The sequence below is a fragment of the Acomys russatus genome, chromosome 1 (genome assembly GCF_903995435.1).
Source record: "Acomys russatus chromosome 1, mAcoRus1.1, whole genome shotgun sequence".
NCBI classification, from domain to species: Eukaryota; Metazoa; Chordata; class Mammalia; order Rodentia; family Muridae; genus Acomys; species Acomys russatus.
In genome coordinates, this window is record NC_067137.1 from 57,815,099 (window position 1) to 57,842,974 (window position 27,876).

The 27,876-nt window shown below is 37.0% G+C and overlaps 1 long non-coding RNA gene across 1 annotated transcript in view; it reads left to right on the forward strand.

The window, feature by feature from the left end:
* The window catches only part of LOC127189042 (uncharacterized), a 67,303-nt gene extending 40,168 nt beyond the window's left edge, over nucleotides 1–27,135 (forward strand). Inside the window, exon 3 of the long non-coding RNA XR_007830622.1 lies at nucleotides 27,036–27,135. This is a non-coding gene — a long non-coding RNA (uncharacterized LOC127189042). The remainder of the gene's footprint in view (nucleotides 1–27,035) is intronic.
* Nucleotides 27,136–27,876: the final 741 nt, after the last annotated feature.

Here is a 27,876-nt window from a genome sequence, read left to right on the forward strand (position 1 = left end):
AAAAAAATAAGTTCAATAGTTAGTAGATTACTAACAATAGGAATATATGTTTGAGTGTGAGAATTTTGAAATGAGGGACACACTCAAGAGAGTCGAAAGCCTAGATAGCTTATACAGTGTAAAGGGAAAAGAAGAACGATCCCAATTTCAAAAACTGCAAGGAAGGAGATGCAAAAATAATTCAGATAAGAGGGAGGAATGAGTGAAGCCTGCTAGTGAGGCAAATGAAGGGAAGAGGACTGACTTCAGCTATTAAAAATACACATTTATTATTGTGCTGTAAGTCAGAATCCAGTTATACATAGTTCATGAGAGTCATCAAGAGAAGTTGAAAAATAATGAAATGGGATAAAAGATACTAAGAAATGCAAATAAAAAGAAAACAAGGATTCAGTATGAATATTAAGCATGGCGAAATCTAAGAACATAAAGACTAAGTAGGATAAAGAAAGATTATGTGATCCCTAGAGCTATAATTTATCAGGAAGATATGACAGTCATAAATCTTTCAGGTCCAAATAACAGTTCATCTAAACATGTAAATTGAAAAGTATTAGAAATACAAAACCTTGATTAATATGCTCTTTGAGAAGAGCGCTTTAATTGAAGTTTTTCATAAGATAGTAGAAAGTTATTAGAAAAAAAGAAAAACATAATTAAATAACCCAATCATCAAGACTATTTAATAAATATTCATATATTGTAGCATCCTGTAAAAAGGAGAGCATAATTGTGGCATTTGCTGTTAGGGCATACACAGAAATTCTACCAAGTTCTCAGCACAAAGAAAATCTTAGCATATTATACAAGGGGGGGGTTACATGTATAGTTTATTTTGATAATAGTCTAGTAAATTTAAAATTTGAAAAGTAAAAACAATCTAAAAGTAAACTTCTGTAACAGCCTTGGATTACTGAATATCAAAACAATTTCCCTGGCAACACAATGGAAGTATAGCACAAAGCTTAAGCAAAATAGCTGTAGCTTAATTAGAGAGGCTACAAGGGCCAAATGCCTTCATGAATTTAGGAAAAAACCTAAGTATATAAAAACACTTATAAGCTTAGATGAAAATGCTTGAATGTGTACAGAATATGGGAACACTAGACATAAGACAGTGTTTTTAGCTGTGAGAAAGAAATCACTAGTTATGGCATGCCTTTGTTCAATTCAGTACTATAGAGTTTGACAACCATCAGAAATATATTCACATCATCCAACTAGTAGGAAATTGAAAACAATTGCCAGAGAAGTGATTGCAATAATAAAGATATAAGCTTTAGAATAAAAATAAACATAATCAACACATATACCAGGAAGGATTCACAGCAGAGGGCCACCAGTTGCCGTCCATTAGATATGTTGGCAAACCACTAAGCCATCTCTCTGAACATAGAAAAGTTTTTTTTGTTTGTTTTTTGTTTTGTTTTGTTTTTGGTTTTTACAGACAGGGCTTCTCTGTGTAACCATGCTTGTCCTGGATTTGCTTTGTAGACAAGGCTGACCTTGAACTCACAAAGATTCCCCTGCCTCTGCCTCTCCGAGTGCTGTTGTACCATCATGCCAGGCTCAGATGCCCACTCTTAGAAACACTGGCCAGTCTATGTGACGTGCTGTAGAGATGCAACTGTATGCAAAAATTCACCTAGTATTATCTAAATGTATTATTTTAGTTAATATGCTTAGTAAATTTTATCGAAAACTATAGTTCTTGTACAAACACATAAAAATTCAGACATTAGAAGCCCTCAAGGATAGAGTCTATGTTCCCGCAACTGCTTTAAATCATTAAAAGCAGAACACAAGCTCTTGTTATCAAATTTCTGCTTTAAGGAACTATACCTGTAACCAGGAGTCAATGCTGTAGTCTGATTCCCTTTCACTTATCCATTGACATCCCTTGAGGGAAGCAGGCACTCCACTCTGCTCCTGCTTCCATGCTTTGCAGGAGAGGTATCCACCGTACTATTATGACTGCTGACAGCTAACAGGAAGCAAGCTTGCCTGCTCTCACAAATACCAGTTCTGTTTTGTTTGCTACATGGATATTTCTAAACCATCTCTTGATCACTCCAGCACCTCACTAGGGAGGAAGGATCCTAGTACTGGGAATCTATTTTGGAGACAGAAAACACACTAATTTAAGGAAGACTACAGCCATCTCAGCAATAACTGAACTAGCACTATTTAATTTGGGTAAGAGGGTAGACAATTAGAACTGAAATATTAGAAAACATAACATTTGCCTTTTGAAGGGAGCTACTGAAGGTGAAATACTAAAAATGTGTAGTCTGAGTATTTTATTCAGGAGGAAACAGTATGCTCTGTAAAATAAAAACATCCTTAAGTGGGGATGTTAAAATGTTACCATAATACCTAAAGCCTGGAAGCCAAATAGGTTCCTTAAATAGTGAGGAAATAATTTAAGGAGGTACCAACAACAAAAATCTTGACTTTATCTATAGTTATAGAAGACACACGAAAAAGTAGAAGTAAGGCAATGCTGTGGCAGAAACTATTCCACAGAAGGAAATTGTTGTGATGAAACACAAATTTCAGATTAGAAAAACAAAATGGTGAGATTGAATAAAAAGTATGCAATTACTATGTTTAAGACTTAAGAAGCAGACCAAAGAAACATTGAGAATATAAGATAGTAACAGAAGTAACAGCTAAATAGCCTCCAAACAGGGAAGTTATTTTAGTGCCAGATCTGGTGGACTCTAGTGGAAACAAAAATACAAGAATCAGGAAAACCAAACTCATACCCACAAGTAGTATTGGATATAAAGAGGATCAGGACACATCAGTGAAATGTCCTATTCCAGGACCATTACGTCTATAATTGAGCTAGACTCCTGGCTTGTAAATATATGTTTGACAAAGACCACAAAAAAGTAATAAAGCCATTCCCACTGATAGACTGTGACCTTTGCCTCCATTGATCAACAAAAAACAGCAGCCCCCAAAGCCAGTAAGCGTGAAGATTATCTGAGCACAGTATTAATAAAATTGATTTGAGGAACTAAAACCTGCTGGTACACTGAGACAGCAGTGGTGCAGTAGGAACTCAATGTACTCTGTGAGACTCTGTCTTGCTTTTTGTTTCAATCAGCTTATTTTATTGTTAACCAGTAATTTTTTAAGCTGTTAGGAAATTAATATGTGAGCGAACTTTTCCTTTATTTTCTTTTTTGCTTGTTTTTTATTTTTATTTTTTAAAATTATAATTTATTAAGATTACATCCAGATTGTTATTCCCTCACTTGTATCTTTCTGTTCCCATCCTCGCTCCCTGTTTCACCACATTCCCCTCCTCTAGACCTCTGACAGAAGGGGACCTCCTCCTCCAGCATATGACCACAGCCTGTTGGGTCTCATCTGGATAGCCGGCTTCCTCTTTCTCTGTCATGCTTTTTAAGTAATAGCTTTACCATCACAGTAAGGCAGCAAACACACATAGGATCCATGGTGAACAAAGCTCAGCACCAGGAAGAGTTCCCTGTGTGGGTGAAGCTTTGACTACACACTTCAGGTTTCAACACAACTGAGGGTCCCTGCAAGCAATCAAGCCCAGAAGGGAAACGGCTCTGACGTGAAGTAGGAGAGCAGGAAGGATGTAGACACACTCTGGCCACAGCAGGCTGTTCCCTCCCTCAGAAAGCAGCATGCTCATCAACATGCGGTGCCACCTCACACTTGGTATCTGATGTAACATCCTTCAGAGTCTTGTTAATTTTCTTATTTTTGGCACCAACATTCATGTTCACTTTTTTTTTTTTTTTTTGGTTTTGTAAATGAAATCTTGACTTATCACCAAAAGCAAAATTCTTAAAAGAAAATAATGTTAAATTGGACTTCATTAAAATGAAACTGATTATTCAAAAGATACTGATAACAGAACGAAAACATAAACCACAGGAAAAAAGTATTTGCAAAACATATATCTTATAAATACCATATTTGTAAAATGAATGTTCAAAACTCAGTAAAAACAATCTAAAACCAAATGGTCCAAAGAGCTGAACAGATATCTCACCAAACAGATACAAACAGAAAAAAAAAAAAACTTATCAAACTCCCATGTTCACTATTATTCATGTTTGATTTTTTTCAATTTTTGAACAAAGACAGTCTAACAGAAATATTTCCTAAAATTCTTTTTTTGTTCTTTAAATAATTTATTCAAATTATATCTAAATTGTTATCCCCTCACTTGTATTTTCCAATTTCCCCCTCCCTTCCCTCTTTCACCCTATCCCCTCCTATACCTGTGACAGAAGGGGACTTCCTCCCCTACTATATGATCACAGCCTATCAAGTCTCATTCTGGAAGCCTGCTTACTCTTCCTGTGAGTGCCACCAGGTTTTCCCAGCAAGAAGTGGTCAAATAGGAGACACCAGAGTTCATGGCAGAGACAGTCTCTGCTCTTCCCACAACCATGGAGAATGTGCTGTCCATTGCCTAGATCTGAATAGGTTTATTGTATGCATTGTCCTTGGTTGGTACAGCAGTTTGTGCAGGTCCCCTTGGATCCAGATCCGCCAGCCTTGATGGTCTTCTTGTAGTCTTCCTGGATACTCTGGGTCCTTCTTTCTCCCTATTCTTCCATACCACTCTCACCCATAGTCCCAATAGACAGTCCAAGCATCTGTCCTGACCCTCCCACTAAATGAAAACACTCAGAGGACATCCATGATCTGCTAGTATCCAATTATAAGTGAGTATATACAATGTGTGTCTTTTTGGGTCTGGATTAACTCACTCAGGATGATCATTTCTAGATCCATCCATTTGCCTGCATATGTCAAGTTTCCTTGTTTTTAATAGCTCAGTAATATTCCATAGTGTAAATGTACCACAGTTTCTTTATCCATTGTTCAACTGAGAGACATCTAGGTTGTTTCCAGATTCTGGCTATTTCGAATAGAGTTGCTATGAACATAGTTGAGTAAATGTCCTTGTTGTGTGGTGGAGTATCTTTTGGGTATATGCCAAAGAGTGGAATAGCTGGGTCTTGCGGTAGCCCTATTTGCAATTTTATGAGAAAGCACCAGATTGAGTTCCAAAGTAGTTGTACAAGTTTGCACTCTAAGATGTGTGGTTTGAATATTCTGCTAGGACAACTGGGATGTGATGCTGCTCTCAGGAGACAGCCCAGTTAGCGAGCTTTAGCATCTGAGCCTTCAATGAATCAGCCACCCTAGGCTACAGGAAGCCAGAATTATCACAGTTGTTTTCAGTCACTCCCGGAATCTGTCTATTTCCTTAAAGCCAGCAGTGATTTTTCTCTGCTTTTGATCTCTTATGCCCTAAGTGGTTTAGGAAGTGCCCGATCTCCATTTTTATGCTCCTTGCTTGAACTATCTGATAAGTACCAAGAGGAATTTCTTTCTCGCTATATCAGAGGTAGCAAGTAGTTTGCTTCTTTAAAGTACATATTTTATACTTTGCATACATATGTATTTCTACAACTAGTGGTTTAGTAGCAGTTATTTTTGAAACAAAACCAAATGATTTATGCAAACAACATATATTTGACTTCAAAAGTCTCAAAATTTTCAGGAGGATTATATATTTCAGCTCTCTGACACCACAACAGGATTATAAGTTCATAATAAAATATTTGAAAGAGACACATTTATAATATCTTTCTAAATACATAATGAGTTCATGAAAGCATTATTGTGTAAGTTGAAAAGTACTAAGTCATTATGAATAAATCACATCTCAAGATAAGTAGAGTATAGGTAAAGGTAATCCTTTTCCTGGATAATTTTCTGAGAGGACTCACAGAAATCAGTGCATAGCTGTGTTTACAGCTGTGATAATAGTAAAATAAAACTAAGCACAGTTTGCATAGAGAAAGGCACAGAGGGTGACTCTGGGAAAAACAAAAGGAAGTTCAAAAGAACCTTTCTCTGGAAATCACAGGGTGATGCTTAATGCAACCAGCAACAAACTAATGACAGGTTGCCAGTCTTGATATCTCACTGAAGACTCAATGGCCAGTTATTTTGCTGAACTGATTTATATGTATATATAAACATATACTACACATATATAAATGTATGTATTTACACATATACAGATGTACTCCTACGGTGTCCCATTTCCATAGATCTACAAGGAGAAATTTTACTCTATAAATACTTGCATCAAAAGAGTAGCCAAAGTAAGAAATTAAAGTGATGGTTAACAATAAATGAAACAATGAAACAAACAGAGATTAATGAACTAGCAAAACTATGACAAATAGCCAGGTAAGCTAAAATTGGTCTAATTTTTCTGAAAAAAAAAAAAAAGAGGTACAAAATAAAAGTTGGAAAGATGGAAGAAAAAGAAAAATAAACAATAATGGGAATGGGAAACAGAAACCCTGTGGTAGCATGAAGTGTATTTTTGTAAGTTGATATGGTAGTTAAGACTCCTTGACATTCTCACAGTGTCGATGTCTGTTTCCTGAGAGTTCTACGACAATTCTACCAAGAGACCAGGGGAGGAAAATGGGCTTCTTTTCATCTGGATTCAGAATTAAAGATGCCTCTGCCTTTTGGAATACTGTGCTTGGACCTGATACACTATGCTCTGTTTAATTCAAGATACACACATAGAGAATAGTGGAAGCTTCTGTCCAACGGGGCAGGCTCAGGTCCCAGTGGAGAGCTTACCAGCCATGTGAAAGAGCTGTCTTGGAAGTGAACCATTCAGCTTCAGCAGCCTCCATAGCTAATGCCATGTGGAGTACGCACAAGCCATCCAAGTAATTCCTCCCCAAACTGCAGATTAGTGAGCCTAGTAAATTATTGTTTTGCTTTAATCAACTAGAGTTGGGGGTTGTTTGTTGCACAACAGTTGTGGAAAAATAAATAGTGATGAAATGATTTCATAAGAAAAAAAGTACCTGTCAGTAAATTTATTCAAGATGAAGATGAAAACCAGGACAGTGCCCAGTAGAAGTATTAAACTGGGGCATCAAGGTGTATACCTTTCATCCAACATTTGGAGGCAGGAGTAAGAAAATCAGGAGTTCCTGGCTAGCCTGGGTTACATAAGACTTTATGTACAAAGAAAACAAATAAGGAACAACGAGAAGTTAAAATGTTCCCATGGGAAAAAAATAAAATGATTATGGAAATCTCTGTCATGCTATTTAAATGTTGGTGAGGATGGGAACAAAGAGGACCTTTTACACATTGCTGGTGGTAATATAAATTAATGCAGCCACTGTGGAAATCAATATGGGAGATCCTCAAAAATCTCAACTAGAATGACCATCTGACTCAGTAAGTACTTCTTTTGGTTATACACTGGAAGGGTTTCAGTTAACAGACCACTGAGATATCTGCATTGTCACATATGTTGCAGCAATATTCACAGTATCAAAGTCACAGAGTCAGCCTAGATGCCTACCACGGGAGAAGGCATAAAGGAAATCTAACAGATGTACACAATGGAATTTTATCTTGCCATCAAGAACAAAATAATGCTATTTGCAGGAGCATGTATGAAGCTGCAAATATCATATTAAAGAAAGTTGATTTAGAAAGAATAGTGTCATGTGTTCAGCATACTTGCAATCTTTAAATAATATGTTTGTGAGATTGTGGGTTAGTAAATATGGCCAAAGTCCTTTATATGCATTATGGAAGTGTTATAAAAGGCATGAATGTAGATAATAAACAACTTTGGGAGGCTAGGGATACGTAGCAGTGGGAGCCTCAGTTTTGTTTCCTGTTGCTATGATGAAACACCTTAATCCCCTTAGGAAAGAATGGGTTGATTTTATTCCACACTTCTGTCTTACAGGCTACCATGGTAGGAAGATGAGGGAGTTTGCCATATCATATCCACAGTCAGAAACAGAGTGATAAATGCAAGCTTGCTCATGCTTATCTTGCCTTCTCCATGCCCAGCCTATGCAATGGTACCACCCACATGCCAGGTGAATTTTCCCACCTCAATTAACCAAATTAAAAAAAAAAGTCTCTTTACAGGCCAATTTAATGTAAGCAATTCCTTATTCAGACTGTTTTCCCAGGGGATCTACGTTGACATTGCAGCTAATAGCAATGTGATTAGCATTGCTAAGCATGAGTATCTAAGGTACATGACATTAGCTTCTAACCTCCATGCATATGCATGCACATATACATGTATACCCACCCACAAACACACAGCAACATGCACACATCTACATGAACATGTACTTATATACCATATGTATGTGCGCACACACGCATATACACACAAATCATGGGAGAGAAAACCACTAAAAATGTTGGCAAACATAGAAAATGTAAGGCAAAAACTTCATTAGTTTGATAACAATATAACGTACAATAAGAATATATTAAAATGCTAGCAAGCCATTACTAAATTTCATCTTATCTCAAAAGGAGAGCATGGTTTAGCAAAGGGAATTTTAAAAAAGTTATTCACTGCGGTAATATCATAAATTATAAAAGCCAACATAAATTATATCAAGGCACAAACAAAACAATATAATACAAAACAAATCAACACACTGAAAGTTATCTGGCATCCACAACAAATGAAGCAACAAAGCTCTGGAAAGCCAAGAAGGTTTTCCTTAACTTAAGAAGAAATTTCTTACGTTTTACCACTTAATTTTTAATTTTACCATTGTATTTATTTAAAGATAACTGGCTTTATACAAAATCCTCTATGTCAAACAATTTCCTTATTGAGCAATGCAACTCAGGAATAAAATTTCCACAAGCGTGAAATGTTTCACAATGAATAAAGCCTCTTGTGACTTGTTTCATATTCCAGTATTTTTGAAACATTCCCAGCAAGCATTTCATTATCTGTTTTAGCATGTGTTGGGACTATGCTTGAAAAAAAAATAAAAAAAATTCTTTGTGAAGTTTAGTAGTATAGTGCCTGCCCAACAAAACAAGCTGGCACAAAATAGCTTTTATTTTCACTCTGATTTCATAAGTTAATATACTGCACTCAGGAAAATGGTGTTTTTATGATATTAAGCCATCGTATGGAAGAGGTTGGCATGCCTTATTTTCCTATTTGTTTGCTTCAGTATGAAGAGCAGAAAGTCATCAAATATAGTAAACAATGATCAGAAGACTGACAAGAACAGAAGCATCTGCCTGAGACATTTTTATTAATTAGTATGTTCCTCAGAAATTATACTAAGTATTCTTGATGCCCGTGTCTTTGTAAAATTTTTGTATTATCCCATCTATAAATACATGCAATATGCAAAGGAATCATTAGTCCTCTACATAGCTATATAAATCAGGCAATTCTTTTGTACACTAGTCTGATTGCTGTCACTATGACACAGACCCTAACCAAAAGCAGCTTGGGGAAGAAAGTGTTTGTTTCAGCAAATAGCTTGCAGTTTACCAGGAAGGGGATCAGGCACTGAAGCACAGACTGTGCTTACTGCCTTACTCTCCATGGCTTACAAAACCCAGCACTATCTGCCTATAGTGGGCTGTGTTTCCCACTCAAATTATGAATTGAGAAAATGCCCACAGGCCAATCTGATGGAGGCATTTTCTCAGTTCAGATCCCTTTTTGCCTGGGGACCCTAGTTTGCATCAAGCTGACAAAAGCCTAACTAGTGTCTATCCATTTTGTTTTAGGGATCATTACAGGAAACCCTGATTTTCTAAATACAGCTTGCTCTAGCCAATTCCAGGTCTTCTCTGAGTTAAGTTCAAAGCAGCAAGCTCTCCTCCATGTTTTAACTTACCTGAGTGTATTCTAACACCATCCTTGTTTTCTAACAACAACATGCTCCAAACCCAATTTTCTATTTACCGCAATCCAAAGAACAGGGATGCTTTTAATAGGAATTAGTTCACAAGGATATTTTGGTAGGAAATTTGACTCCCCTCCCAGAAAAAGTAGTGATACTCTACAAAAATACTTCTTTCTTAAAGTTATATTTTAGTATATAAGAACAAATGGTTTAACTGAAGCATTGCTATTTTTTGTTTTCTATTAATACAAATTGTTTATTTTCATTGGAATATTCTGCCTTTATTTTTATTTACTTAACCAAAGTGCATGGTTCTGTTCTCTATAATAATATTAACAAGTTTTTTGTTTTTTGTTGCTGTTGTTCTGTTTTATTACAGTGTCTACTATAAGACAAGAATACAAAAATAATTGCAGTAAATTCTGAGAAAAAAAGATGTGAATATAGTAATGCTGGTTACTCAATTAGCTTATGAATCAATAAGTATACAAAATTTGAACATTTAATAAGAAAATTTAATAATGTGGTTGGACCCAAGGTGAATATGAAAAATTAAGTTAATATTTATTATCATAATAGTGCAGGAAGGTGCTATGCATACGACCAGAGGATATAAGTAACCTTCAGTCCTACCTAGCTGTGAACCCTGAGAGCTACAATAATGATATGCCTGGCATATCCAGCTACAATAATGGCAAACCTGCTGACATAAACTTACTGGTGCAATAGTGATAGAAACACACAGGAAAAACCAAACACTTGCTGCTTGGACTTAAGTATTTCTGTACAGGAAGAAGCCCATATTTGACAGTCATTAATGCCAAGGACATTGGATCTCTTGAACTTCATCAAAGAAGCTTCTTTTGCAGTAGATAACAATTAATTATCACACTGGTCATGGTGCAGGAATAAGTTTTAGCAATTTAAGCCCTAAGTGGGACATATGCAACATATTCCATTCTCCTAGTACTCATAAATCATTGTAGAAGAGATAGGTAGGAAGATTGTAAAAGCTACAGGTAGTGTGCGGTTACAAGGAAGATGTGTTTTCTGGACAATAGGACAGTTAGACATATAAAGTATCATGCATAGGACCTTTGCAAGCTCAATCTGAGCAAAGTTCTAGCATGAAGGGGAAAGGTAATTGACAAGCTCATCCCCACCTGAGAATTTGTTAGCAATTAATAGCCACTAGGAAAGATAGTTTTCTTTAAGGGTTTGGTTTCTAGTACGACTAACATACTCCAATGGATGGTTACACATCTGAGTATATAGACAGCGCTGAGGGGAATCAATGAATTGAAACAAACAAACAAACAAGAAAGGTGGGTGAAATTACAATGTATGAGAGTGTCAAAGAATTTATAAAAATATAAAATAGGAAGCATGTAAAATTCAATCATATAATATAAAACAAGATCTGAGGAAAATGGAAAGGCATTATATATTTATAAATAGCAATGCATTTTCCTTTTTTGACCTATGTATTATAGGTGCTATTAAACTTTATATGAAAATATGTATCAGAGAATAGATAAAATATGGATGAAAGGATAGGTCTGAATTATTTTCATAGGTATTAAATCCTGTGCAATAAACACATTCATTCTCTATAAAACATCTTTTGTTGTCACTGTGGTACACTACACCTCAAGTGGCCCACATCTCAGTGGCTTACAGAGAAAGCCCCTTTCCTTCTCATGTGTGTACAGGCTGGCTGAGATAACTACTTCATATTATAATATTGGCTTTTATCCAGGTTTCTCGTTGATTTAAATCTGCTTAATTATGTCTTCACATTTCTCTGGGGCCAGCACTAACCAAAGCTTGCTGTTCACATGGTGGCTCACAGAAAAAAAAAAAAAAAAAAAAAAAAAAAGACAAAGACCTTGACTCAAAATAAGCTTGTTAAAGCCACTGCACATAGCAAGCAAGGTACCTGAGTATAGGCAGCATCTTAGCATACAGTTCCATTTGTGTAATAACAACACTTTAAATTAGCATGCACTGCCAACTTCAAATTAAAATATTATCACAAAAAGAGAAGTAATTTTCCCAAGATGTCACAATAAGAAACTACTGATGGATCTGAAATATTAAGAGTCTCACTTCTCACAGTTTCACTTACTATCTTTACCTCCACTCCTTCAACTGCCACCCATTAGTGCTAGTATCTATTTAGATGGTAGCATGTCTGTTTTACCTACTGAAGTACTCATCCTCAGCCTTTATGACTCTAGGGCTATTTTCCAATATCAAACATTGTTTATAGGAAAATGTTTGTTGGTGACTGTATATTGTGTATATTGTTATTCAAGCTTACAGAGAAAACACATCATGTAAATATGTTAGCACTTGAATAAATGAATACTTCTTTTAAATAAAATTATATTTCATAAATCACATAAAACCTATTAACATTTTAAAACAATAGTGATGCAGGGTAGAAAATAATCTCTTTATTTGCAAGTGCCTGGAACAAATGTGCATCTGTACATTCTAAATGAGAGCTTGGGATCTCCCTGGGGAAACTCTACATCAAGGCTGGATGTCCCTGTCCTGTGAGATGTCAGCATCTGTTCTTCCTGTTCTCTTGTGTTATCAGCCTCTAGTGTGCACAGGCTGCCTCTCACATTAATCGTTAATCTATATTGATCTTTGACTTATTAATTACTTCAGTTCCCAGGCTCATTCTGCATTCATTGCTTTATCACACCTACTAAAGTGCTCTGCTCAACACGGCAGAAGGTGATACTGAATGCAGCTTTCATAGTTGTCAGCACTGTTTGGTCATGATGCAACCATTGAGATACTTGTTCCGACAGAATCTTTTCTCCAAAGTCTCCAAACATTGAAACAATACTCAAATGTTTTTTTCTATCTACTCAACTTCTCGCAAAGCATTTCTAAACAAGTGTTTCTTTGTGCCATTAGCTCCTGTCTTATTTCTTAGACTCATGCTTTCTATCCAGCATTCTACCTTCACCTCTACCAGCTCAGTCATAACACAGTTTAATCTATTGGTTATGCAGGGTGGTGGGTGCAGTTATGTGGTTTTGCTATAATCTGGAATGTAGGCATCAGAGGTAAATGATAAAGGAATTCTGATCTCTGTTTGTTAAGTATAGAAATTGTGTTTCCTGTTTACCATGAGTGCAATTCTAACGCCATTTATGGCTTTTAGCCTATTGTATAGTTGACAAGATATATATTATATATTTAACACATTTACACATTATATATATATTTAAAAGTTTTTCCATTGTTGTAGAAATATTCTATAAACGCACTTGGTTATAAGAAGAGCTCATGTCAGAACTAAATTTTTGTCACCAGGGGTTTTTGGTCCAGAGAATTCTGGTCTGGTCTCCAGACCAATTAGGTGCCAGAAGCAATCTGCTTTACTTTTCTTCACAACCCTATTACATATTCATGTACTAATTTTATTTGATTTTCTTTTCACTTTCTAGTTTGCCTCTACTACTGGAATATAAGTTTTAAAGATATAGCTATTTAACAGGATGTGGACAGATCCTATTCCCTCTTGTTTTTCTGTTCCTGTCCAAGCTATGAGTGAAATTTCACAACCATAGAAATCATAATTTTTCATTGTGAGGGAATATTTCTGTAAAGGAACAAATGTCAATAGTGGTGAAGGTAGGATTTTTCTTACCCATAGAAACTTGAGATCAGTAGAGTCTGATAAAAAGCAAAGTGTTACGAGACGAGTTTAAGTTGAAAGTTGAACAAGAACCAATGAATAAATCACAAATGAATTAAAAAAGAAGCCATGTATAAATATGCAATTAATGTAGAGGCTTCTGAATTCAAAAGTGGCAGAAAAAATGTCACCTATATCTCTATGTGTATATAATAAAATAAGTTTTCATGAACAATATTTACTGTTTGTTAAATAAATTACTACCTAGTATAATGACATTTGCCTAAAATTCCAACATATAGGAGAGGAATCACTACAGTTTATTTTTGGCTACCCTTGTTTAGAGAGCAAGTCCTTGGCCAGTCATGGCTACATAGAAGGAACTTGTCACAAGAAACAAAACTGGTCTTCTATGCTTCGTGAACTTGCACAAAGATACGATTTCTCAGAATAAGTGTCCAGATGCGTGGTACCATGAATCTCCTCTCATTACTGACTCTATGGAACTGTAAGGCAAAATGGATTCTTCCTTCCATTATTTGTTTTTGTTTATGGCATTTTATCACAGGAACAGAACAGTAACTAATACCTAAGTTGGTACTAAGAGTCAGATGCTGGAATGAAGAAACTGATCATATTTTTTTTTTTTTTTTGAGGAATGTAAAAGATTTTGGATCTTTGGATTAGAGAAGTTGTTGAATGCCCTAAGAAGAACTTAATAGACCATTCTAATAGGATCCTGGAAGACAGATGCATATTGCAGAGGCCCAATGGAAGTGATTTCAGAGGAAGCAAGTTCTTTAGCAGCAAGTGAACAAGAGTATTTCTGTGACATTTTGACAAATAACCTGCCTTCTTTCTGCCCATGTCCTAAGAATTTGCCTGAGGAAAAATTTAAAACTAATGGACTAATTTCTTTGGCAGAGGAAACTTCAAGACGTCATAATGTTGAGATTGCAGTAGTTATCTCTAATTTTTTTTATGACAGTCTACAATAAAAATAAGGTAGTAAAGCAGAATGAAATACAAAATGTACAATTTAGAGAGGAAAAGGCAGCCAGGAACTTCATGCAATGATTAAGGTATGTGCTGAAAGAAAGACTATACTTCTAAGGAGATTAGCACCATTAAAGAAAAAACTGCTCTGCAGTATAAAGATAAGAAAGGTACTTCCTAGATAAAAGCCTACTGAGCTGAGTTTCCAACATGGGAGAGAACCCAAAAAAGTTTTCAGCTTCTAGAAAGTGCACAAATGATGCTGCAAATGAGATTCCAAGGGCAAGAGTTCATCCCAAGTGGGCATCTAAACTTGGCAGGACCATCCATGTGGTCATAGCTTTGGAAGCATGAAAGAAGTAAGGATGAGGTCGATGTAGATTCTTTCCCTCTGGAATGTCAGAGTGGCACTGATGCTGGGCAACATGTGCCAGGGGAGTCCCCATGAGGGACTTTTTAATGAAGTTGTGAAAGTGAAGCCTGGGTTATAGTAAGCACCCCATAATGTTGGAAATTTCATACATCTGCCAAGGACTGCATACAGAGAGTGTAACACTTTGAAAGCATCTTCATTTTATATGCTGATTATTCCTACTATACTTTATTGTGTGGTTCTATGGTTCAGAAACAAAACCTGTAGTTTCTTCAATGATTTATATTTCAAAATTAAGATAGAGGCTTTATCTACTTAGTTTGGATTATATTCTATTTAAACAATATTTTCACAGTTAGCTTTTAGTTTTGAACATGACACTTCTGATGAGAGGCTCACTTAGGGACAGTTTACATTAGTTTAGTCTATTAGCATGTCTTTGGAGATTTGTCTTAACTTTGCTATTGATAGGACAATCTGTAGCCTACTGTGGGTAGTACCATCTGATAGTCATCCAGGACTGTATGAGAATGGGGACATCAAGGAGAGAGCAAGTAAGTGAGCGAGCATGTATGTGCTTATTTCTCTCTGCTCTTGAATGTAGATGTTATGACTAGCCCTTTTAAGTTCCTGCTGCCTTCACCTCCCTGTGATGGAATGTAAACTGGAGTTGTGAGCTTTTGCCTTTATGGTAATAGTGTTAGGGTGTTTTATCATCAAAACAATAGTTAAAATAGAACAAAATTATTATCATTTCTGCACTTGTGGTAAATTTAGAAGTTTTCCCTAATAAATATTTATTATTAGGCTAATTATTATTATGGTGGTATTATCTAACCCATTATCGAACTATAAAAACACAGACATCGGTTACATTTTAAAATAGCCTTGGTTCACCTGGGACAGGCAGATATTAATCCCTTAAACTACCTCCAATACTGGGGCAGGTATCCCATACTCTGCCCCAATCCCATGCCATTTGCTTCTAATAATTTCTACTGATATATTTCCCATCCATAATCCCAAATACTTCCTAATGTTCTACATTTGGGCTGAATCTTCCATCCACACCGGCCATGTGCTTCTCCTCCACTCCACCCAAGCAGGGCCTCCCTTCTCCTTTTCCTGTCTCTCCCCATTTCCTTTCCCAAGAACCTCTCTGTCTGACCAGTCCAGGGACCTTAGCCACACCCATCCCATTCACCTTGCCTGTGTGTGTTTTCTTTTTATAGGCCAAACAGAAATAAGTTCTTAGGCAAAGTTACAAACATTTTGGAGTACTTAAGTCTGCTCATTTGGGCAGCAACCAGACCAAACCCCAACATACACTACTAAGTGTTAGTTACAAATTTAACATATTATTAACTTCTAAGCACCTTTCACTTGAGAAGATACTTTAGGAAAATAAATTACCTACTGTAATTCATTGATGGAGAATATTTTCTCCTTTGATACCCACTTACAATCCTTTTTATAGATAGGAAAATTATAATAAAATAGTGAAGAAGGATTTATTTTTCCTTAACATTCACTGATAGAATTATTAATTAAAGCACACTTTCTATTATCTTGCCAGAAACAATTACAGTTAGCCCTAATCAGAGTATCTTAGCCTTAGTTAATTCATTGATTGAATTCCTAAATGATATGCTAATCAAAAGGTATTAAGGAGGACATAGAACTGGCAATAATTTCTAATATTTTGCAAAACATAATTAATATTTGAAATTAAGCTCACTGGACTTAAAGCATAACAATAATAAATATAAAGTCTCACATTTATAACCAATTAAAAAGCCTAACTTCCTAATGATATTCTACTATCTACAACATTATAGGCAATGGCAAACTATACAATTCTTATATCCACTAGAGAAAGAAAAGCAAAACATTCATAAAACTTACTTTAAAAAATATGTACATGATCTTCAGCAGCTATTGAGATAGAGGTCCCTCCATGGTAAAATGAACCTTCCAGATACTTTCTGCCTGCAGTCTCTGACATCCTTGAATATGCCCATATTTTTCACAGGGCAAGGGTCCAACAGGGGAAAATAGACATCAGTTGAGGGGCAACAACCACATAAGCTAGAGTGAGTGGTTGAAAGACTGAGACACCTCAAACTTAGGATTTGTTTTTTATGTAAATATTTGCTGAATAAAGGGTCAGTGATATGGAGCTTGGGGAGCTCAATTACCAAGATGAGAGAGAGAGAGAGAGAGAGAGAGAGAGAGAGAGAGAGAGAGAGAGAGAGAGAGAGAGAGAGAGAGAGAGAGAGAGAGAGAGAGAGAGAGAGAGAAACATACAAAAAAAATAGAGAAAACTTTCTCATTTGAATGAGGTAGACTGACTTTAAAATTCCAGCTTTCACAAAGCTGAATGCCTGATAGAATGCCACAATCAGCATTTCAACTCACTTTGCCAATACAAGAAATGGAAAACTCTCTCCTAGGGAAATTTCCATCAATTAGAAAATATTAAATTGATATATTGATTTATTTGTGTTTTTATAATGGATGCAAGTGCATGTGTCTCATGGTGCATGGGTAGAGGTGAGAGGACAGTGTGTTGGAGCAATCTCTGCTTCTCTTTACCTGTGGACCCTGGTAACCAATCTCAGGCCTTCAAGTAGTACCTTTACCATCTGATCGATCTTAAAAACCTTCATGTAAAACATAAATTCAGTTTACGATACATATTCTATCTGGCACACAACTTAAGAGTTGACTCACACTAATTAGCAAGAGTATACTCAGTAATTTAGAAAAGTTCATATCCACAAGAAAAAAAACCCTGATGTCCAGTAGACAAAGACCACACTACAAATGAATTGACTAAGTAAGAGAAAAAAAATTGACATAAAAGATAAAAGGAGGCAGGTTGGGTGATACATGCTTTTAATCCCAGCACTCGGGAAGCAGAAGCAGGCAGATCCCTGTGAGTTAGAGGGCAGCCTGCTCCACAAAGCAAGTCCAGGAAGGTCAAGTTTACACAGAGAAACCTTGTCTCTAAAACCAAACCAAACCAAAATAACAATGACAAAACAGAAAAAAAGATAAAAGGATAATTTATTAAATAATTTTAGCCTATAAAATTAACTAACTGCTAAAAAAAACCCTAATACTTTAAATTAATTTGTACATATACTAGAACAAAAACTGAATTCACAGTCATGATATAGTCTCCAAGATGAAACACAGAGAAAGAAAGATTAAGAAGATGAGCAAATAAAGCATAAAGAATATAGACAATTAGTTTTATTAATGTGTCACTAGATCATCAGTAAGCTATGAGCTGCAGAGCACAAGAGAAGCAATGTTTGAAGAGATAATGACTACTAAGTTTCTAAAGCAGATAAAAGAAATTAAACTACAGACAGAAGAAATGCAGGAAGAGTGCAAAGAAACTGGCAAGTGTATTGTGACCAAACTGCTGCAAATTGAGGATAAATAAAAAACTTTAACACCAGACTGGAAAACAAAACAAAAGAAAACCCTCACATTATCGTTATGAAGCAAGGGCAACACATTTGGCCACCATAGAACCTTCAGAAATAAAACACAAAACTACTCACTCACTCACTCTCTCACTCACTGACTCACTGACTCACTCACCCACTCACTCACTCACTCACTCACTCACTCACTCACTCACTCACTCATTCACTCACTCACTACTCGGAGAACAGTGTGAGCTTGCTGATAAAAAGAAATTGAACAAGAAACCAATAGTAGAAGACAATCTAAATGTTTATCAAAACGTAGAAAATGGGTAAAAATCTGGAAAGCTAGAAGGAGTTTTAGAATGCTATATGGAATTCTGAGGGAGTTCTCCTATTAGATTTAAAACATGTGTATATTACATAGGCAGACAGACTACAGTAGAGTGTTGGCATGTTGCAGAACTCACCTGATTCAGCACCCTCATTTCCTACAACCTGTGCTTGACAAGCTGGGCATCTAGAAGTTCTAGGGTTCCATTAAGGCCTAGAGAATGTTTAAGAAATGCAGTAGACTAGAACATATAGCTATAAGGTATAAATATAATCAACAATCCTCATGACTGAGGCAAAATCAGGGTGTCAATCCCAGGCAGATGCACCACAGCCCTTGTACACACAGACACCCTCATAAAGATTAGCTTGACAGGTCCAGGGCACATGTATGTCATCCTATCATGGAAGAGATCGAGGCACGGCTATTGCAAATTTGAGGCCAGCTGGGGCTACATTGCATAGTAAATGAATTCAAGCATAGACTAGGCTCCAGAGCACAACCCTGTCAAGAAATGGAATACAGTAAGTGGCAAAAAAGAAAAGTGAACTTGTGTGCTTCTACTTCCCACTGCTATCCTCTCATTGGAGCCTATTTTTGCTATAATCTACCACATCATACAATTCCTTTCCCTTCCATGTAGATTTTACTACAGCAGACATTTTGCATTTCATTAAAATCATTCATCACATAGTTTATAATGCTCCTTGAATGTTATAGTGTCTTGCCTTTCTCACCCTGTATCATTCCTCATACACATTGCCATACATGAACATTTATCTGTATGGGAAGAGTTAGGTCATCCAAGCTTCATCACAGCATCCACATGTTAGTGACTTTGACAACCTTGGCCAAAACACAGAGTGAAAAATTCCAAATGGAAGTCAGGTAGGCACTTGAGAATGTGACAACGATGAAAACAAAGTAACTACCAAGAGAGTTTCCTAGGGGAAACCATTTCTCCAACAGAGGTGGAAGAATCTCTCTCTCTCTCTCTCTCTCTCTCTCTCTCTCTCTCTCTCTCTCTCTCTCTCTCTCTCCCATCCCTCTCCTTCTCCCTCCCTTCTTCTCCGAACATCCCAACATCCTGCAGTGGGGAAACTTGTGTGAGACACTGACTTTTCTCTTCTGTCTATGGACTATCACTGTAAGATTTCAATTAGGCAAGTTTTATAAACACCATACTGACTCATGCAGGAGCCAGACCGAAAGGGAGCCATATCAGAAGTGAGCCCACAATCAGGAGGCAATTGGAAGGGCATAAAAGATGGTGGTTGTTTCCTGATTAGTGAAGACTTTCATGTGACATGCCCCTTGGGCTAGTATGCAGATATAAGTGAGTATATACCATTTAACTCTTTCTGCTTTTGGGTTAACTCACTCATTATGATCATTTCTAGTTCAATCCATTTGTCCACAAATTTTTGGAATTCCTTGTTTTTAATAGCTGAGTAGTATTCCATAGTGTAAATATACCACAGTTTCTTTATCCATTCTTCTACTGAGGGACATTTAGGTTGTTTCCATGTTCTGGCTATTATGAATAAGGCTGCTATGAACATGGTTGAGCAAATTTTCTTATTGTGTGCTGGAACATCTTCTGAGTATATTCCAAAGAGTGGAATAGCTGGGTCTTGCGGAAGCCCTATTCCCAGTTTTCTGAGAAAGCACCAGATAGATTTCCAAAGTGGCTGTACTAGTTTGCATTCCCATCAGCAATGAAGGAGTGTTCCTCTCTCTCCACATCCTCGCCAGCATGTGCTGGGATAGAGGGGAGGACATCCTATTGGGACTCTAGATGGGAGAATGGCAAAGTTGAAGGATCCAGAGGATCCTAGAAACCTACAAGAAGAAAATTATGATAGGCAGATTTGGGCCCAGCGGTCCTGTTCAAACTATGGCACCAGCCAAGGACAATACGGGCCATAAACTTCAAACCCCTACCCAGATGTAGCCAATGGACAGGACATTCTCCACAGTTGAGTGGAGAGTGGGGTGTGACTTTCACACGTACTCTGGTGCCTCATATTTGACCATGTCCCCTGAATGGGGAGACCTGGTGGCACTCAGGTGAAGGATTGCAGTCTACCAAGAAGAGACTCGATACCCTATGAGCATATAAAGGGGGAGGAAGTCCCCCTCAGTCACAGTCATAGGGGAGGGGAGTAAGGGGAAAATGGGAGGGAGGAAGGAATGGGAGGATACAAGGGAGGGGATAACCATTGAGATGTAACAAGAATAAATTAATAAAATAAAATTAAAATATAAGATGGTGGTTGTATGGACAGAGTGTATAGGCTGCCAGAAGTGATGGGGTATTGTTGAATTCCTTCACTGCTTAGGTAATACCACAGAGAATGGCCGCAGATGTGGTGTGTGAAAGAGAGAAAGAACGCTAAGTAACCTTAAGTCTTGGGTTGTAACAATCAGAACAGTTGGAGGAACATATTGCTATGGAGAGGCAATTAGGATCTCATTGGGTGTGTTACATTTCAGACTGGAGATGAGATGGCTGAGAGGCAGAAGGGATTCATAGGCATGGACACAGTTGTAGATACAACTATGTATACAGAGTCAGGATACTGCTAATTTAAACTCATGGTGCTAGAATGCCTTCAAAGAGGGGATGTTTTTAGATAAAAAGTAGAATATCTTTAAAGATTAATGTCTAAAGCCTCTTGAGTGTTAAAAGGCCTTGAGACAAAAAGGAACAAACAAGAAGAAACAAAAACAAAACAAAACCAATGAAAACAAAAGGCATGTGTAGTGTAGATAGTTCTTCAAAGAGTAGGGAGTGCTAACGTCCACCACTACCCTGCTGTTACTACAATGTAAAATAAAAGCTGAAGATTGGCCATTGATTGACCTTGCAGTCACTGGTGAATATGGTGACACAATGCCATGTAGGAAGGAGCTCCTTGGATTGGTGAGCAGTGAAAATACTCCTTGTAGCCTGCTTGGGTGAGCAGTGAAAACAGTCCTTGTAGCGTGCATGAGCTACTCAGAACACATCTATTCATATGTATAATTTTTAAATTGCTTTAGTAACTTAGAAAACACAGCTATTTTTACTTCATCAGTTCAGAGGAGCACTACTTTAGCAGCTGAACAAAGGTAAAGCATTTGATGTCTGAGGGCCTGTTCACAAAGTCAACTTCTGGAGTGGAATCAAAAGAAAAAGAAAAGGGAAGAGAGTAAGGATGCACAATTCTTATCAACAGGAAGCAAAAAAAGTAAGTTGTCAATTAGAAAGGATCTAGAATCAGGGCAATATTATTATTATTTCAGACCTCTTATGTTTGCTTGCCAATAGAGCAACTCAGTGAAGATAGGTTTTCTGTTCTTTATACTGGACATGGGATATGCTATTATATCCTTTAATCTTTTACCATAGAAAGGTAAAGAAACAGAGGCAGATACTTAACAACCATAGCTAAAACTACACATTTGTCATTTGTCCATACTTATAGTTACAGCACCCAGAGAATGTCCAGCACACAGTAGACAGTCAGTTAGGGCTTTGTGAGTCTTCCTGGGGTTTGAACCGAGCTTGCGTTCGCCATCCTTGAGCACTGGCTGGAGGGTCTCCAGTGTGCTTCCCTTCACCTTTCGATGCTGCTTTTCACTTGGACATCTTTAGTTGGTAGAAAGAGCATCAGAGGGCATATTTATTCACAAGTTAATTTCTCAATAACCAAGAGAATGCTTCCCTATTTCTCCATGTGACCTAGGACATGTTTGGCACAATTTCAGTGTTCAACATAATCACAGATTTGTACATTCAAAAGCCACTTCATTATGCAAGTTGTATTAACATTTGTTAGCCTGCCAAATAATTCATTCAATAAATTTAAAATTAAAATATGTCTTAAATGCTGATGTTTTACTGATTATAAAATAACATATGCTTATTATAGGAAGTGTGGAATATGCAGAAAAATCCAAAGAAGAAAAGCAGCCCACTCTGAGTGCCAGAGTCAACAGAAAACATGTTTTATAGATTTGGTGGGTTTTATCTTTGCCCAATCATTTAAAGTTCATTGTTCTGGAAGTCATTGTAATAATATCTGTACTGCTTATTCACATACAACTTAAATTATTCCACTTAAATGTACCAAAAACATCTATGAAAAAAGGAATCAGTATTAGAGCTTTCCAGAAGGACACGGAGTCTGGGCTGCTTGTTCAGTGCTATGGTTTCAGTGCCCCTCATGCCCTTGAACTCAACCCTCTGGTTTCAAGTGCTGTTAAGTCTAATTTTCTCTCAGGTTGATAACTGTCTATTCTGTTTTTAAGTGTCTGTTGTACACACTTCAACAATTAAACATTCCTCTTGAAAGCCATCATTAATTGAGCCTCTCAAAGACATAGGCTTTCCTGGCCTTGCTCTCTGATCCTGGAACCTGGTTTTTAAGTACACACTTGCTTCTTGGGTTGTTGGTCTGCTTCTGTTATTTGTATACATAAAAAGTAAACATATTGAAACCAATATAGGTTATCATCAAAACAGAGGTGATGAATAAAACTAATTGACCTTAGTGACCTCCTACATGTTCTTTGGTGTCCATCCCCTTCTTTCCTACCCTGAGTATCAGTACAGGATTAGGTGAGAGAGGATTGCCAAGGCTTTTCCTTTCCATGTAATATTTTAAAATCTTATGAGGAAAATGGCTTAGTGCTTTTCAGTTGCAAGGCAGAGGCAGATTTGTCAGACATGGGTTGACACTTCATGAATCCATTCCGCAGATAACAGCGACAGTCATTTCCCAACAACATGAGGGGTTCTCTCAAGGAGAGTGTTGTTAGACTTATTTTCTATAAGTGATCCCTCCTGGGTTAAAACTGGAAATAAATACCTTGGTTTCGTGTTAATTTTATTTTTTTCTAGAGAAGACAGAATCACTTCTTTGAGATACCCAGCTTTGAACGGCCTGACAAGGTTTCTGTTACCATCATTTGTTACAGTGGCTTTAAGAAACAAAACAAAGGATGCCTATAGTCAATGAATTTCTTCAGAACTTCCTTCATTTTTAACACCCACTCCTGCTTCTTCACTGATCTTTTGTGCTGCTGCTGTGCTGGCACTGGCTTTGCTATTTATGATTTCTGCATTTCCATTTTGATGCTTACATGTTCATTTCTGTGCAGAAATATATTTGACCTGCCCTAAAAACCCAATCCATTAGAATATACATCTGTCACCAAAATCTTGATGATGTCATCCACATACAGAAAGAGAGGAGCCCCCTCTCCATTTTAGTCCATTAAAATGGGGAGTTCATTACTTTTTTCCTGGTCTCCAGGAGACTATTGATCTATTTCAGAGAGATAGAGGGTACTTGTTCACCAAGACAAAAACAGTAAAACCTGTTTGCATTTTAGCTGTCAACCTTGAGACATGGCCCTGTCCCATTTAGTGAATGCCTTCACATTGCTTAACTCTGTGTCCCTATAGAGTTGAAAACCTGGCTCTCCTACTCAATAGTTAGACTGGAAAAGAGAGATTGCATTTATGCTTGCTGCAAGCAGCCTATCTTTTTGTTGTCACTGACCCCCAAACTGTCACTTTTCTGTCCTCAGCCCATTTCTTACCTAACATACTTCAGTTGGGGATAAATAAGAAATGGAATGCTATGCATTCCCATTTCCTGACATTCCTGGTCATACATAAAAACTAATGTGCTTTTTATTTGTGTGTGTATATCTATATCCATATCTATATCTATCTATCTATCTATCTATCTATCTATCTATCTATCTATCTATCTATTCACAATTCTTATGAATTCTGTTTGTTTCATTTGCCCAAACATGGATTAAACAAGTAGTTTCCAAGCCTAGGGACATGGGACCAGGGGAAGACATTAATAATTCTTTGATTTGTTTATTGCTATTTTGTGTGTCTGACATGTGTATGGGGTGGGGAAGGTGCTTGTATTCCATGGTAAACATACAGGGTCAAAGCTCAACTCTCTGGAATTAGCGCTTTCCTTCTACTGTGAGTCCTGGGAGTCAAACTCAAGCTGTCAGGAGTATTCAGCAAGCACTTTTACCAGCTGATCTATCTCATGGGCCCGTCATTGACAATTTGTGAAGGTCTTCACTGTGGTGGGACACTTACTACTTCTTATTGGAGGGCAAGGGTGCTATAAAACACTCAAGGATGCACAGAAAAGCTCTTCACAAGAGAAATATCTATTCCAAAATGTCTTCTATGCCAAGGTTAAGAAATTTTGTTGATGAGTCCTGGACATGAGAGCCCTGCAAGACAAATGAAATTTAACTCAAAAAAGCAAAGGTTGTGTAGGTAGTATATGGCCAAAGGTGTAATTGATTAGGGTGCAGAAGGCATAACAACTTATATTCAGACTTCTGTTGGGAGAACTTCAAGAGGGGTCATTGAATAAGAGAAAATTATTTGTCTCATGCTTGAATAATATCTCAAGATTTCTTTTGGAGAGTAGGAAGCAGGCTGAGCATTAGAACGAAGCAAAAGCAATGGCACAGGTCAGTGCATCAAGTTCAAGTTGGGGGGCATAACAGGAGCTCCCATCTAGAGTTCTGCTGTAGAAGGACTCCTTATATTCGCTATTACTGCTACTTTTCCTAAGAATAGTACCTACCAAAGTCCAGGAAAAGACTGAGAGTGAATATTTGGAGATTGTGCCTAGGAATTCAATTAAGAAATTATTTTCATAGTGTGGTTAAAAAAAAAACATGGAGCTGGAGAGAAGCAAGAAGTCCATGAGGAATACTGTGGGCATGGGCACTTGCTTCTCCATCTTCTCCACAGAGTATGGGCAGAATGTTATAACTAAATACTTTTCTCTCACCGTAAAGAAACATTTGCTACAGGGAGACCAGGAAGCATATCCTGGGCATAGGGTTCACTCTTGTCCACCTGGTGAAGCTATTTTTCCTTAACACTAAATCTGTAGGTCTTAAAAACATTTAAAACCATTTTATTTCATGTATATAGGCAATTTTTCCTACATGTATGTCTGTGAACAGCCTAAATACATTCCCTGTGGCTATCAGAGTAACGCATTGGATCCTCAGAAGCTGAAGCTGCAGACAGTTGTTAGCTAGCACGTAGGTGATGAAAACTGACCCCAGTTCTTCTGGAAGAGGAATTGCTGTTCAGAAAAAGTCTATCAGTAATGAGCTTAAAGGTGATGAGCAAATGTAACACAACACAAAACAGTAATATAGTATTGAAAAAAAACAAGAGTACAGAATTCTGAAGAGAATTTCTAGTTACAAACCAGCCAAGTCAGAGGAATCAAGACTGCCCTGGAGGAGCACAAATGTGGTCCACAGCAAGAAAAGCCTAGTGTCAGAGTGGTGAACAGAAATAATCTTTCTGCTACTGTTTACATCTGAAAACTGAATTAGGGATGGAGTCATATTACTTGGTTTTAAATATAGTTTTATACCTGAATTGGTTACAATAAGTGTGTATTACTTTAAAAGCTAACACTATTACCATTGGTGTGTTATTTAGATATAGTAGAACATAGCTTTTTTTCATCATATAATTAGATATTCTCTGTTTTTTATAGCCTTGCAATCTCCCTATAATCAAAATAGTCTGTTATCTTAAAAACTTCCCTTAGATACCTTAAAATTGTAGGAGACACTATATCCAGGCCGATTTCTGTGCTGTTGCCTTGTTATATGTGTCTTCTTTGCTAACTCCTGTAATCACATGGAGGCAATTCTTTAAAATCAATCACATCATATGGAAAATAAATATAACTGTGAGGGTCTTGTCTTTGCACTTTCATTATTAGTTGTTGTGGAGGTTTGCATGAGAATGCTCCTCACAAGTTTATGGATAGGGATACTTGCTCACCAGAGAGTAGCACTATTTGAAAGGATTATGAGGTGTGGCCTTTCTGGAGGAAGTGTGTCGCTAAGGAAGTGCTTAAGGTTTCCAAAGGCCCATTCCAAGCCCACAGGCCCCTTCTTGCTGCTGTGAATCCAGAAATAAAACTCCCAGCTATTTTCCCAGCACCATGCCTCTGCAACTGTAAGCCAGCGCCAATTAAATGCTTTCCTGATAAGAATTACTGTGGCCACCATGTTTCTTCATAGCAATAGAACACTGACCAAGACAGTTGTATACTCCTGTTATATGGTAAGTAGATGATTCTGTTATTAAGTAAAGTCCTTAATTATTTTCTACAGTTTACCTATCCTGGATATCTAATGAGTGTTATCAATATAGTTATTTCTACTTTCTTATGGCTAGCTTTTGTGTTATAGTTTGTTAGAATTTTAGTTTCTCTTTTTATTTAATGTAGATTTCATTTATCTAGTATAAAATTGGGTCTTTATTCTTTTATTAAAAACAATTATACATATTATTGAGGGGCATGGTGGTACTTTAATGCACTCAAACAGCATGCTATGATTATGCCTGTATGCCTCTCTCCTTATAATTCTTTTATGATATGACATTTCCTCTCTTTTACAGATCTTTGTAAAATACAGAAGATATTGTCATGAACTATAGTCTCTCAATTATACCATATACATATATTAGTTGAAGAAAGAATGAAAGAACAAAAGAAAGAAAGAAAGAAAGAAAGGAGAAAAGAATCAAAGAAAGAACCAAAGAAACAAAGAAAGAAATTGAGTGTGTTCATCTTTTCTGGGAACTGTTCTAAAGGAATGCAGAAGAGCAAGCCTAATCATAACATTTTGCCCAAGTAAGTGCACTGCATTACAGTGGTTTACCAGGCAGTTTGACTAACTGATACTTCTTCATGTCTTACAGGCCAAGGAACTGTAACCTGTCAGAACTGCAGGGCTAACACAGGTGGAGCTGCAACACGATGACTTTATTAACTGTGGTATTTAGTAGAAGTTACTGGGATACAGCTTGCAATCATGGGGCCTAATTAAAGATCTCACTTTCAATCTCACTGTCACCCCACCCTGAGTTAAGCACAGTGCAGAGAAGTGGTTTCTTCTCTTGGCACAAAGTGCTGATGTAAGATCAGGTTTCCAGATCTCCAGTTACAGCAGTCAGTGGCATCCAAAGAAGAGGACAATATTTTTAGCTGTGGTGGTTACTTGTTGGGACTGAGATATGCTGTCCATATGTGGGAAGAGTTATTCTGTAGCAGTGGCAACATATTTGTGAATATATGTAATCAGTTAGACATCCTCAAAAACAGTGTTGGGAGGGAGTGGGGCCTTTGGGCTTTGCAAGCAAGTATTAATAACAGTTAATTAACATTCACTGTAAAGTACCTTGGCATGGTTAGTGGCAATACTCAGTATTAATCTTTATAATTTAATTGTATAATAAG